This window comes from Arachis duranensis, chromosome 4 (assembly GCF_000817695.3).
Source record: "Arachis duranensis cultivar V14167 chromosome 4, aradu.V14167.gnm2.J7QH, whole genome shotgun sequence".
Lineage (NCBI taxonomy): Eukaryota > Viridiplantae > Streptophyta > Magnoliopsida > Fabales > Fabaceae > Arachis > Arachis duranensis.
The window spans coordinates 106,063,291-106,076,345 of record NC_029775.3 but is presented as its reverse complement, the minus strand read 5'-3'; the positions used below and the strand labels follow the sequence as shown (position 1 = coordinate 106,076,345).

General features: G+C 35.4%; 1 long non-coding RNA gene across 1 annotated transcript; it reads right to left on the bottom strand.

The window, feature by feature from the left end:
• Nucleotides 1–290: 290 nt before the first annotated feature.
• Nucleotides 291–924, bottom strand: LOC107485500 (uncharacterized). Its single transcript, XR_001591462.3, has 2 exons — nucleotides 712–924; nucleotides 291–599 (listed from the first exon to the last, which is right to left on the bottom strand). It is a non-coding gene; the product is annotated as an uncharacterized LOC107485500 (long non-coding RNA).
• Nucleotides 925–13,055: the final 12,131 nt, after the last annotated feature.

The following is a 13,055-nucleotide window of genomic DNA, read 5'->3' as shown; positions in this document are numbered from 1 at the left end:
AATTAATTTGAATATCCACTTTTACGTTCTAATTGTTAAAAAATCAGTGAAGTTATTTATTTATTTTTTTCTCTAAAAATTGAATAAAAGACCATTTTTGAAGGATATAGTTGTCCTATTTTAAAAAGCAGCTCATAACATAATTCCAAAGAGACACTTGACCTTCTTTGTCTGTTAATACAGGCTCCAGTTAATATAGCCTTTTACATCTTGGAAGGAATGAAATCGAACCTTGACACCTTGTTAGAACTTAGAAGATAGAGAAAAGAGGAAAATGTGGTTATACAAAATTCCAAATCAACCGCTGGATAACCCAACTTTTTCTTCATTGATCCAAAATTCTCATCATACAAAAGTTCCACCGGTACCCCAATATACAATGGTGTGCGGTTGGGGGAAGGGTTCATCTATACAATCTATACCCATTTTCACATTAACATACTGTCTCTTACTCTGCTAACAACAGATAATAGTGGCAATAACTGAAACTTGATACCTTAATCAAGAACTATACTAATTAACAACAGTTGTCACTACAACATAACGCACCGCAGAGGCCAACAAAGCAACCCACAGTAGCGTCTAAGCAGACAGTGCAACTGCATATATAATTAATTAAAGAGAACTCAAATCAGATGCATAACAAATTAATAAGTTCAAAAAAAAAAAAAGAATAATTACCAAAATTACCATAGTAACTACTCTGCTCACCAGTCATTGAGGCACCTGTTATCGAAGCACTTCTCATCCACGCTCTTCTTGGTGCTGGAAACATCAATGGATTGTACAGCAGGGGGATCCATTATCACTCTCTCCCTCGCAGTGTGTGTCTATTGAAGATAAGAGTATGAATATAGTGGCCCGTGTTGGATCTCGTCATAAGATGTGAACGCTCATCCTTATAATGTATTGGTCTTTAAGTTATCCAGGCTATACCAACCGTTGACCTTACAGGACCTGTGAATAAATCATTTTTGTTAATCAAGTCTTCATTTTTTATATTTTTAAATCCATTCTTTTCATATTGCAAGCACGTTAAAAATATAATAATAAAAAAATTTAAGTTTAAATATATTTAATATATAATTTTTTTAATCCAGTGTGTTTTTTTTTTATAAAAAACTCAGATACCATTAATTTTATGTGAAGTTAATAAATGAGAGTTCTTAGATAATAATTTAGTTAAATTTATCAAATTATTTAACAATTTTATTAACTATCAACTTTACATTAAGTTAATTACACATAAGTTTTCAATTTTTTTATAATATTTTTAAAAATTAAGACACAAATAATAAGACGTAATTTAGTTATCCAATTATAATTAAGTTGGATTATATATATTGAACAAATATTTTTTTTGTGATTTACTGAAAAAATATTTAATATATAAGGTTAGATTTTTTTTTTGGTGACTATAAAAAGATTAGATTTATATTAATCAAATCTCTCCGGTATTAAAATAATGTGCGTAACTACCAAACATGGACACTAAGCGAGCTAGTGGATTATTTTTTATTTATATTCTAAATTTTTTTAATAAAAAGCAAGCGGGTAATCACTGATATAAATAAAATTACAAGTAGAACTAGCTATAATAATATGAAATTTTCTAACAAAATTTAATTATAACCAACTTTTGAAATAAAGAATAAAAAAGAAAATAAAACTAGTACTAAAAATAGTTAAAATATTTGAAAATGTCTAAAAAATAATAGTAAGTGAGGGAGTGGATCTTCTCTAATAAAAAAAATTAGATAGTGTTAATTGTGATTTTTTACTCTTCAATGTTCTCTCTCATATTTAATTTTGACCTCATTTATAAAGTTAATGATAAGAAATCACACTGTATTTTCTCAAATGTTAAAAAAGCTGGAGAGATTCGTTTCTAGAAAATAGTAAATATCTACTCCTTTAAATTGAAGAGCCAATCCCTTCATAGCAAGTAGAATTAACAAACACCGATTAATCTGGTTTCTAATAGCCAATTTTTTAATGCTCGTAAATAGAGTAAGAACTAATGCAGATCAATTTTTTATTTGGATTAATAGTTAAATTAGTTTTTAAAAAATAAGATATTTTTTAAATTTATTTTTAAAAGATGTTTTTAATTAAATTGATCATTTAAAGATTACGAATTAATCATATCTATTCTTCAATTATTCCACTTATAATTTTCGTCATCGATTGATGATATGAATTATGAAATATTAACTGATAGCATATATGACACATAATATGTTTAATTATACGCTGATTAAATATATTTATAAAAATCTATCAATTTAGTCACTAAGTTATATTGGGAATAAGATTTTTGTATTTAGGAAAAATGACTAAATTAATAAATTTTTATAAACATATTTAGTCAATATCTAATTAGACATAGTAGATATTATATTTTTTTTTACTAAAATAGAAAAAAAAGAAAAAAAGTAGAGACAAAACAAAATTAATTGGTTAGATTCATATCAAGTATTATATATGTTATCAATTAACATTTTAGCACATTAATCTTTGAAGAAAATTATTAATAAAGTGAGTAGAAGACAAATATAATTAATTCTTAATTTTTAAAAAACTAATTTAAATGAAAAAAAATTTTAGAGATAAATTAAAGAATGTCTTATCTTCTACCCACTAATTTGGCTATAAATCCTTTTTTATTTTATTCCATATGATTTTCTGTCGTATTTTGTTTTGATTTTCTAATTCCATTTTCTTTTTAACTAAGATACAAGGAAATTGAAAAACAAATATTAAAATACAGCAGTGCATTGAGACAAATTAGCTACAATAATTAACAAGCTCAGGAGGACTAAAACACCTATAATGGGAACAGAAAGATAACCATAGATGATAACGAAGGCCACTAATACAGCTTTTACAAAAGATTTTCATAGTGGCAACCCAATCGACGGAAAGACAAAATAGGAACTAGGAAGAGGGAATCTGAGGACATCCCCACTCACATATCCCCTGAAATGCACACAGGACAACAAATTCTTTCTGTCTCGTAATAAATTAATTTAGTTGAAATATATTTTATTTATATTTTAGTTGAAAAAGAATAAATGTTATAATATTGGCAGGATGGTAAGGTAAGGCTATTAGCTGCATAATCAATGGTTGTGGGTACAAAATTCATTAATGGCAAAATATTTTCTTTTTCAAAGAAAGTAAGAGACCAAAAGGCGGGTTATCAAGAGAGACTAATTTTCTTTAGACTAAAATATCAAAAGGATCTATGAAAGATTGATGTTCTATAAAGGTAACGAAGATCATAATTTCTGATATACTTACATAAGTTTAATCTTGCGTACAAAATTAACTAAATATGACTGACAATTTTTTTTTTTACATTACCACGTGTTGTTAAGCTAGCTTATATTTAGCATCAATTGAAAATAATATGAACCTTAATTCTTTATCTTTTATTGGAGCCTAATGTTTGCATAATGAAATTCTTTCTCGACACAGTCATTCATCATTCTCAGCTACTTAACATTAATATAGTTGGAAGAATTTTAATAATGCTAAAGAAAAAAATAACCATAAGCAAGTTGCAGTTTTTTAGGAGCTTCAAATTTAAAAATAAAGAAAAAATTTCTAGGTGAAAGTATCATTATGGCGAGTATAATGTGTTGTTGAAATTTTCGACGGTTACTAATTTTAGAAAATAGTTTATTTGTTGTTCTTCTTAGAAGCGGCTCCGTTAAGTAGATAATGAATAATCTGAACAACGTGAATAATAGGCTAGAAATTTGGCCCAATAAAATTAAGAAAAAAACACTTCACTCAAATTACCCAACAAAAAAATCTCATTTAATAATTCAAAAATTTTAACCATTCATTATATCCTAATTTACCAAAGCACCAGTTTTTCTCCCAAACCCTCTGCTGTCGCCATCGTCACTTGGTCTCGAATCAATCCCATCATCGCCGCTGGAATTCTCCTCATCGCTGCTGGTTCGTCAACAAGGATCCTCATCGACGTTGCTCTCCTCCAGACCAGAAACGAATGGCGCCACCGGGCTCCTCCTCAACGTTGTTGCTTGGCTTGCCACGCACCGGCATCGCTCACTCCTAGTGAAAATAACCATCCACTTAAGTACAAAAATAACCATCCACATATTTTGAACATCTAGCATATTTTAATTATATATAACTAAACCCAATCCAATCGAATAACCATCCACATGAGAATTAAAATAACTATTCGTATACCTACTAAAATAACCATACTAAACTAGCCATGTTAAATACCAAAACTTAAACTCAGGAAAGCGATGAACGAAGGGAACGAAACTCATCGGAGCCCCTAGTGGGGAGAGTGGCACCGTCGTAGAGTTCCTAAATTTCAGGACCAACCTTAGGAAAAAGGAAGCCGATGAGGAAGATGAGCATGTAGATTACGAGGCCATAGGAGACGATGTAGAAGTCTTGAATCAAGTATATGCGCAGAACATAAATACAAGCGATGATCAAGAAACCAATCCAGCGGCAGAGCATGTGCAACGTGGTCTTGTCGAGGAAATGTTGATATTGTCGCAACACCATAAATTTCCATCGCGATATGGTGCCGTCTGATGAGAAATAGTTGGCGAAAATGAAAGAAATCGACGCCAGTAAGGAATGCAAAATGGCGTCACTATCCAGATTGGAAGAGAACTTGCAGTAGTGGTGAGAGGAGCAACAGTGTCAAGACCTTTGCGGTGACGATGATGACGATTGTGGGAGAAATCGACGCTGTTGAGAAAGGTAGGGTGCAAAACATATAATATGTAAATATGTAACTGTACGTAGTGGTTTAAGTATTATTCCTAATGTTTTTAAATTTTAAAATTTATTCATAATGATTTAATTAATTAAAATTATGATTTTTTATTTTAAATTTATCTTATTTTTTAAACCATTGTTCGTCACATTATTCACTTATACATTATTCCCCTGTACTTCTCCTTTTTCTATTACTTTTCCCTCCTTTATTTTCATTTAGATCTTTGCACTAAGAGCAGTTCAACCGTAATAAAATTGAAGCCTCACTTACTATTTGTCAGACAAAAAAAGCACCTAACATTGGAGAAAAATAAAAAAAAATTCATTCACGTTATTCTAAGCATTTAGGATCCTATTAACTCTCCAATTGAATCTGGTAAATTCTTCATTCCTAGATCTGTTAAAGTCAGTACACGAAGACACATGAATGCACGAAATAGTTCATGACATGCAGACCAACTTAACTTCACCTCATACGGTATTCTTGAAGCAGAATCGTTATCCATCTTGTAATTTAGTACGGAATAACAATCACAGATAAGCAAAGCGTTGCTTTTGATGTAACGAGGGAAGGTTTTGAAGTATATAGACTTCATCTCCTGCATGAACTCCTCTTCCAAATGTTCTTGTTTGAGTTTTCAGCAATTCGTTTAGACTTTAACATTCTAGCCTCAAGTAGGGAATACATATATTTTCTTCTTTGCATCTCATACAATTTCACCTATTCATCATCAGTTCTCGCTCCACAAATCATCTCCATCACAAGAAAGAAGAAGATGAAAAAGCAAATCAACCTCTACAATTTACTTCTCTCTTTCAACATGTATGTATGTATGTGTGATTTCTTAAAACATGAAAAGATATAAGGAAAAAAGCATATGAAATAAACTGTCGCAGTTGTTGTTGCAATGCTATTAGTGATTATGTCATAGATATCAATTTATTTAGACCATTATATCTATACATATGTATATGTAATATCATAGTTTTTCTTTTCCAAATGTTTATTCAGTTAGTTGGACTGAATTGTTCAAAAACTAACATTTGCTCTAGAAATTTTGAATATTCAGTAGGAGTTATAAATGAGGAAATAACATGCACCACATGCAGGCGGTGGAAAGAATTGTGTCTGCCAAATGCAAAGAAGCCAAAAATGCCTATGGCAAGAAGCCTTGTGAACTATTTGAAAGAGCCTAGCAGCGGAAACGACACAAATGTCCAACACAAGAACAATATGGCAGCAATTATAACAAGCAAATATAGCAAGTAAAGCAATAACAAGAACACATCGAGATTTTAACGTGGAAAACCCTCTCAATGTGAGAGGTAAAAATCACGGGTAGCTCCACTATAATCAAATAAGGTACAAGAGAGTCTCAAACAAAGCACAAAAACGTGCATATAACCAGCCAAAACATCAATGCACCAAAGCTCACAAATAATAGGCAAGAAGATGAAATATACCCAAAAATAGAGCTGCTGTCGAAGCCAATTTCTCTCTTTGCAAACTTCTAATTAAAATCTCCACCGTTCAAAATGAAGAACTAGATATGAAGAATCTACAGTTCAAATTTCACTTTGATCCAACGGTGAAAGAATGAGAAACTGCCATTCCAAGATTGCTGCTCTGTGTAAAAATGGAAAACCTAATTTCTCTCTTGCAAAGCCAATGTCTCCTACTGCAAACCTCCAATCAACATCTCCACCTACCAGAATGAAGAATAAGATGATAGGAACACATAGTTTAAATTTCAAACCGATCAAACGGTGAACAACTGAGAAATTGCCATTTGAAATTTGCTGCTTTGGACAAAAACAAAAATTTTGTTTTTTCCTTTCTTTCTCTCTTTTGTGGCTACTCTCTATCACTCTCAATGACCCTCAAAAAATGATTAGGGTTGTGACACAATGGGTGTAAGAGACACCCTCAAAATGTTGGGCTTGGGCCTCACAAAGGAGAGAAAAAACCCAACAAATCTCCCCCTTCTCGACTAGGTGGAGGCCCTCGCCATTTCGGCGATCAAACAACATGTTTCAAACTTTTCTCTTAACAATGCTTTTGTCATCATATCAGCACCATTGTCATCAGTGTGAACTTTCTCAAGTTCCAATAACTTAGAATCTAACACATCCCGTATCCAGTGATACCTAACATCAATATGTTTAGATCTTGGATGAAAAGTAGAATTCTTGGCATGATGAATAGCACTTTGGCTATCACACAATAACACATAACGGTCTTACTTGAAACCAAGTGCTGCAAGAAACTTCTTCATCCACAACAACTCTTTACATGCTTCTGTTGCTGCAATAAACTCTGTCTCTATGGTAGAAAGTGCAACACACTTTTGTAGCCTTGACTGCCATGAAATAGTTCCCCCTGCAAACTTGACAAAAAACCTGAAGTAGACTTTCGAGAATCAATATCTCCTGCCATGTCTGCATCAGTAAAGCCAACTAGCAAATGTTTCTCACCACCAAAACTCAAACTCAAGTTAGTTGTACCTTTGAGATATCTCATAATCCATTTAACAGCATTCTAATATTTTTTACCTGGATTAGAGAGAAAATGACTCACTGTACCAACTGCATGAGCAATGTCTGGTCTAGTACACACCATAGCATATATCAAGCTTCCAACAGCTGAGGCATAAGGAATTTCATCCATTACTTGTTTCTCCTCATCAGTGGTTGGATATTGCTTGATATTCAACTTAAAATGAGGAGCAAAAGAACTAGCAACACATTTGGCATCATTCATGCAAAACCTTTGAAGCACCTTCTTTATGTACTTCTCCTGTGACAAATAAAGCTTCTTGGAATCTCTATAACGAGTAATAGTCATGCCCAAAATTTTTTTGGCAGGACCCAAGTCCTTCATAGCAAAGAACTTGCTCAACTATTTCTTCAACTCATTAATCCTCAAAGCATTCTTGTCCACAATCAAAATATCATCCACATAAAGCAAAAGAATGATAAAATCATCATCCGAAAATTTTTGCACAAATACACAATGATCTGAAGTTGTCTTACAGTAACCATGCTTCCCCATAACAGATTCAAACTTCTTGTACCACTGTCTTGGAGCTTGCTTCAACCCATAAAAACTCTTCTTAAGCTTGCACACAAAATCTTCCTTTCCTTTAACAACAAAGCCCTCCGGTTGCTCCATGTAGATCTCCTTATCTAAATCACCATGAAGAAAACTTGTCTTCACATCCATTTGCTCAATCTCCAAATCAAGAGACGCTACTAATCCAAGCACAGCACGAATGGATGACATCCTCACAACAGGAGAAAAGATCTCCTCATAATCAACACCTTTTCTCTGGCTAAAGCCTCTAACAACCAATCTAGCTTTATACCGAGGCTTAGAATTGTGTTCTTCATTCTTGATTCTGAATACCCATTTGTTCTTCAAAACTCGCATACCCTTCGGTAGCTTCACCAAATCATAGGTATCATTCTCAAGTAAGGACTTTATTTCTTCTTGCATAGCTTCAAGCCATTGAGCTTTGCTTTCATCTTCAACAGCCTCTCCAAAGCATTCAGGTTCTCCCCCATCAGTGAACAAAATAAACTCATGTGGAGAATACCTTGACGAAGGCTTCCTCTCTCTTGTAGACCTTCAAAGTGCTTTTGCAAGAATTTCCAAAGCTGGTTCTTCATCTTGATCATCATCACCAACTTCATCAAGTATCGGATCAACTGTTCCATCTTCACCTGCACTTGTATCATGCTCATTATTTTGAGCTTCAACTCTACCATCTTCTACTATAGGCATAGAGGGAGTAATATCCAAGTCAGAAAAATCATTACTAGGCTGAACCATTGGCTTCTCTGCATGATCAACATCCTTCAATGTTTGGTCTTCAACAAAGACAACATCTCTACTTCGAATCACCTTCTTGCTAACAGGATCATAAAACCTGTAACCAATAAGAAACATCTTTACCTGTCCATACCTTCTCTGGCACTTCAAATTGCAAGGGAACACATGGTGTCCGGTTCAAGACATGAACAACAATGCTCAAAGCTTCACCCCAAAAGGATTTTGCCAATCCAGATTGTGACAACAAGCACCTAACTCTTTCAACCAATGTTTTGTTCATCCTTTCAGCCAAGCCATTCAACTGAGGAGTCTTCGGAGGAGTCTTCTGATGTCTTATACCATGTTCTTTACAATAAACATCAAATGGACCTGAGTACTCACCACCATTGTCAGTACGAATACATTTCAACTTCTTCCCAGTTTCTCTTTCGACAGAAGCTTGAAATTGCTTGAACACATTCAAAACTTGATCTTTGGTCTTCAAGGTGTAAACCCATAATTTCCTAAAATGATCATCAATAAAGGTTACAAAATAGATAGACCCTCCAAGTGTTCTTGTCTTCATCGGCCCACAAACATCAGAATGCACCAAGTCAAGTATCTCCGGCTTCCTTGAAGGTGGATGGCTCTTAAAAGAAACCCTGTTTTGTTTTCCAGCAAAGCAATGGTTGCACTTTTACAAATCAACCTTGCAACCAGACAAAAGATTCCTCTTAGATAACATATTCATGCCTTTCTCACTCATATGACATAATCTCTTATGCCATAAATCAGTTTCATCAACAAAGTCAGCAGCATTAACAACATCTTTCACAATCTTTGCTTGAGTTAAATAAAGAGTAGAGTGTCTTGTACCTCTAGCAACAACCATGGAACCCTTGGTGAGCTTTCAACTATCACGAGAAAATGAGCTATGCAAGTCTTCATCACACAACTTACCAACAGAAAGTAAGTTCAATCGAATATCTGGAACATGCTTCACACGCTTCAAAGTCAACTTGGTACCGTTGGAGATTTCTAAGCAAACTTGTCCAACACTAGCACATTTTGCAACACCTTGATGATCCATTTTCACATCACTAAAATCACCAGGAGTATAGGACGTAAACAAATCCCTCCTAGATGTAACATGAATAGAAGCATCACTATCAATCACCCAACTAGTACTATTATCAACAAGGTTAACAGATTCAAACTCCTCAACAACAAGAAAATCATCATGAGTTACATTAACATTGTCTTCCTTGCTACCATCATCTTTATTTGTGCTCTTGTCTTTACTTGCCTTGGCTTTTTCCTTGTTTAGCTGCCAACAAAATCTCTTCACATGTCCCTTTTGACCACAATGATGACACTTAATATTCTTATACTTTCCTCGAGACTTGTTTCTGCTTTGATCTCTACCTTTAGGACCTCGACTTTTGTTTCTCCCCCTAGATTCAGAAACAAGAATATCTGAATGTGTAGTTGATGTACCTTGTGACTTTCTTCTCATCTTTTCATTCAAAACACTGCTTTGGGCAAGATCCATAGAGATTACACCATCAGGAGCAGAATTAGACAATGACATTCTGAGAATTTTCCACGAGTCTGGTAAGGAGCCAAGAAGTAACAATCATTGAACCTCTTCATCAAACTTGATGCCCCTGGAAGATAACTGATTCATAATTCCTTGGAAATTATTCAAGTGATTTGTCATTGATGTCACATCTGTATATTTCAAAGCTAACAACTGCTTGATCAAAAACATCTTGTTATTCCCAGTTTTTCGAGCATACAACTGTTCAAGCTTAATCCAAAGGGTCCGAGCATGTGTCACTCCAATAATATGGTTCAACACATTATCGTCAACCCACTGCCTAATATATTCACAGACTTGTCTATGCAACAAAGTCCAATCATCATCAGATTTATCATTAGGCTTCTCTGTACCAAAAACTGGTTGATGAAATTTTTTGACATAAAGCAAATTTTCCATCTTTGACTTCCACAAATCATAATTAGGACCATTAAGAGTGATCATCCAACTAATATTAGTATTAGCTTCCATTATTCACAGAATCACAAGCCCAGAAAAATACCAACAAGCTCTGATACCAGTATGAAAGAGCCAAGCAGCGGAAACGACACAAATATCCAACACAAGAACAATATGGAAGCACTCACAACACAATATGGCAGCAACTATAACAAGCAAATATAGCAAGTAAAGCAATAACAAAAACACACCCAGATTTTAACGTGGAAAACCCTCTCAATGTGAGGTAAAAACCACGGGTTGTCCAGACCAATGAAATAACTCCACTATAATCAAATTAGATACAAGAGAGTCTTAAACAAAGCACAAAAACATGCATATAACCAGCCAAAATATCAATGCACCAAAACTCACAAATAATAGGCAAGAAGATGAAATATACCCAAAAATAGAGCTGCTGTCGAAGCCAATTTCTCCCTCTGCAAACCTCCAATTAAAATCTCCACCGTCCAGAATGAAGAACAAAATGTGAAAAATCTACAGTTCAAATTTTATATCAATCCAACGGTGAAAGAATGAGAAACTGCCATTCCAAGATTGTTGCTCTGTGTAAAAATGGGAAACCTAATTTCTCTCTTGCGAAGCCAATTTCTCCTACTGCAAACTTCCATTCAACATCTCCACCGACCAGAATGAAGAACAAGATGATAGGAACACGCAGTTTAAATTTCACGTCGATCCAACGGTGAACAACTGAGAAATTACCATTTGAAATTTGCTGCTTTGGACAAAAACGGGAATTCTGTTTTTCCCTTTCTTTCTCTCTTTTGTGGCTACTCTCTATCACTCTCAATGACCCTCAAAAACTGATTAGGATTGTGACACAATGGGTGCAAGAGACACCCTCAAAATGTTGGGCTTGAGCCTCACAAAGGAGAGAAAAAACCCAACAAAGGTTTTGAGTTGGATGTGGTGTCTTCTCATCTTATGTTCTCTGAGTTGATTCCTCCCCGAAGTCTCTCTGATTGTCGAGAGCTCCCCACGGTCGGCCCAATAAGTGGTATCAGAGCCGATGGTTAATCGGTCTGGTGGTTTTAAGGGATATTTAAGGTGAAGCATCGAAAGTTTTTCCGGCAAAGGTGGACCGGGCGGCGTGTCCCGTGGTGTTTTGCGGCGATGTGATGGACGAATACTCGTGGTGGTAGAGGAGCTAGAGGGGAGTTGATACTTGATGTGGAGGCTCACACTTGAGGGGGAGATTATTAGTGTTGTAAGTGTGAGGAGTGTCGAAGTTAGTCTCACATAAAAAAAAACAAGGAAGAGTGGTGAGTTTATAAGATGAGAGACCCATTAACTTGACACCTTAAGGTTTTGAGTTGGATGTGGTGTCTTCTCATCTTATGTTCTCTCACTTGATTCCTCCCCGAAGTCTCCCCTAGTTATCGAGAGCTCTCCACGGTTGGCCCAACACTATTTACCAAAATCCAATCTTCCTAAACAAACGTGCTTTTGAAGTTTTTATCTTAGCAGATGCAGTATCTCGCATCACATCATCTTCTTCAGTCTTGAGTTTCATTTGGATTCTCACTTCGCGCTATGCTGAGAACGATTTTGTTTGGAAGTTACCTGTTAAGTTACTTTTGGGCCTAATCATCCTCTTCTTTTCTGTGTTATCCATGATGACAACCTTTGTTGCTTCGCTTTTTATGATGCTAAAGGGAAATCGAGGCGTTGTGATAGCAACGACATCACTTGCAGTTGTTCCCGTCTTATTACTCATTCCCACATTGTTGATCCTCTTCTTTGAGATTTTGGTATCTACATTAAGTTCACCAAAATTACTCACTTCTAAGAAGAAGAAGAATAAAGATTAATTGATCAGTTTTTTCTTTTTCAGAAAATAATAGTTTAAGCTGTAGGCTCCTCTAGCACTACGCCAGGCACGGTGAATAGCGGCCAAGATTTGGAGGCCACACACCTCGCCGCCGCAAAGCATGCTGGGAAAAGCAGAACTCCTTTGCGTGCCACGATCATCAGCGGCGACTCCACCAAAAACGCCGCCATCGCCTATGTGAGGCACGGTAAATAGCGGCGAAGATCTGGAGGCCACACACCTCGCCGCCGCGAAATATGCTGGGAAAGCAGAACTCCTTCGCGTGCCTTATCATCAGCGGCGACTCCATCACAAAACGCCGCCAGGTGAGGATCCAATCTTAAGCAATCTAATTTTTGTTTTGCCCCTTTTTTTTCTTATAAACCTGAGTTGATTCCCCCCAAATTTCAAGAAAACCCGCGAAGAGGATAACTGGTAGCCCGCGAAGCACACCCATTGCTGCAATTCCAAAACAAGGTTGTGAAGGCAGGACTCCTTCGCGGGCCACAAATCAGCGGCGATTGCATCACAAAACGCCACCAGGTGAGGATTTGTTAACTCAATTTCTCCTTTCCGCCTTTTTAAGTTCTCCT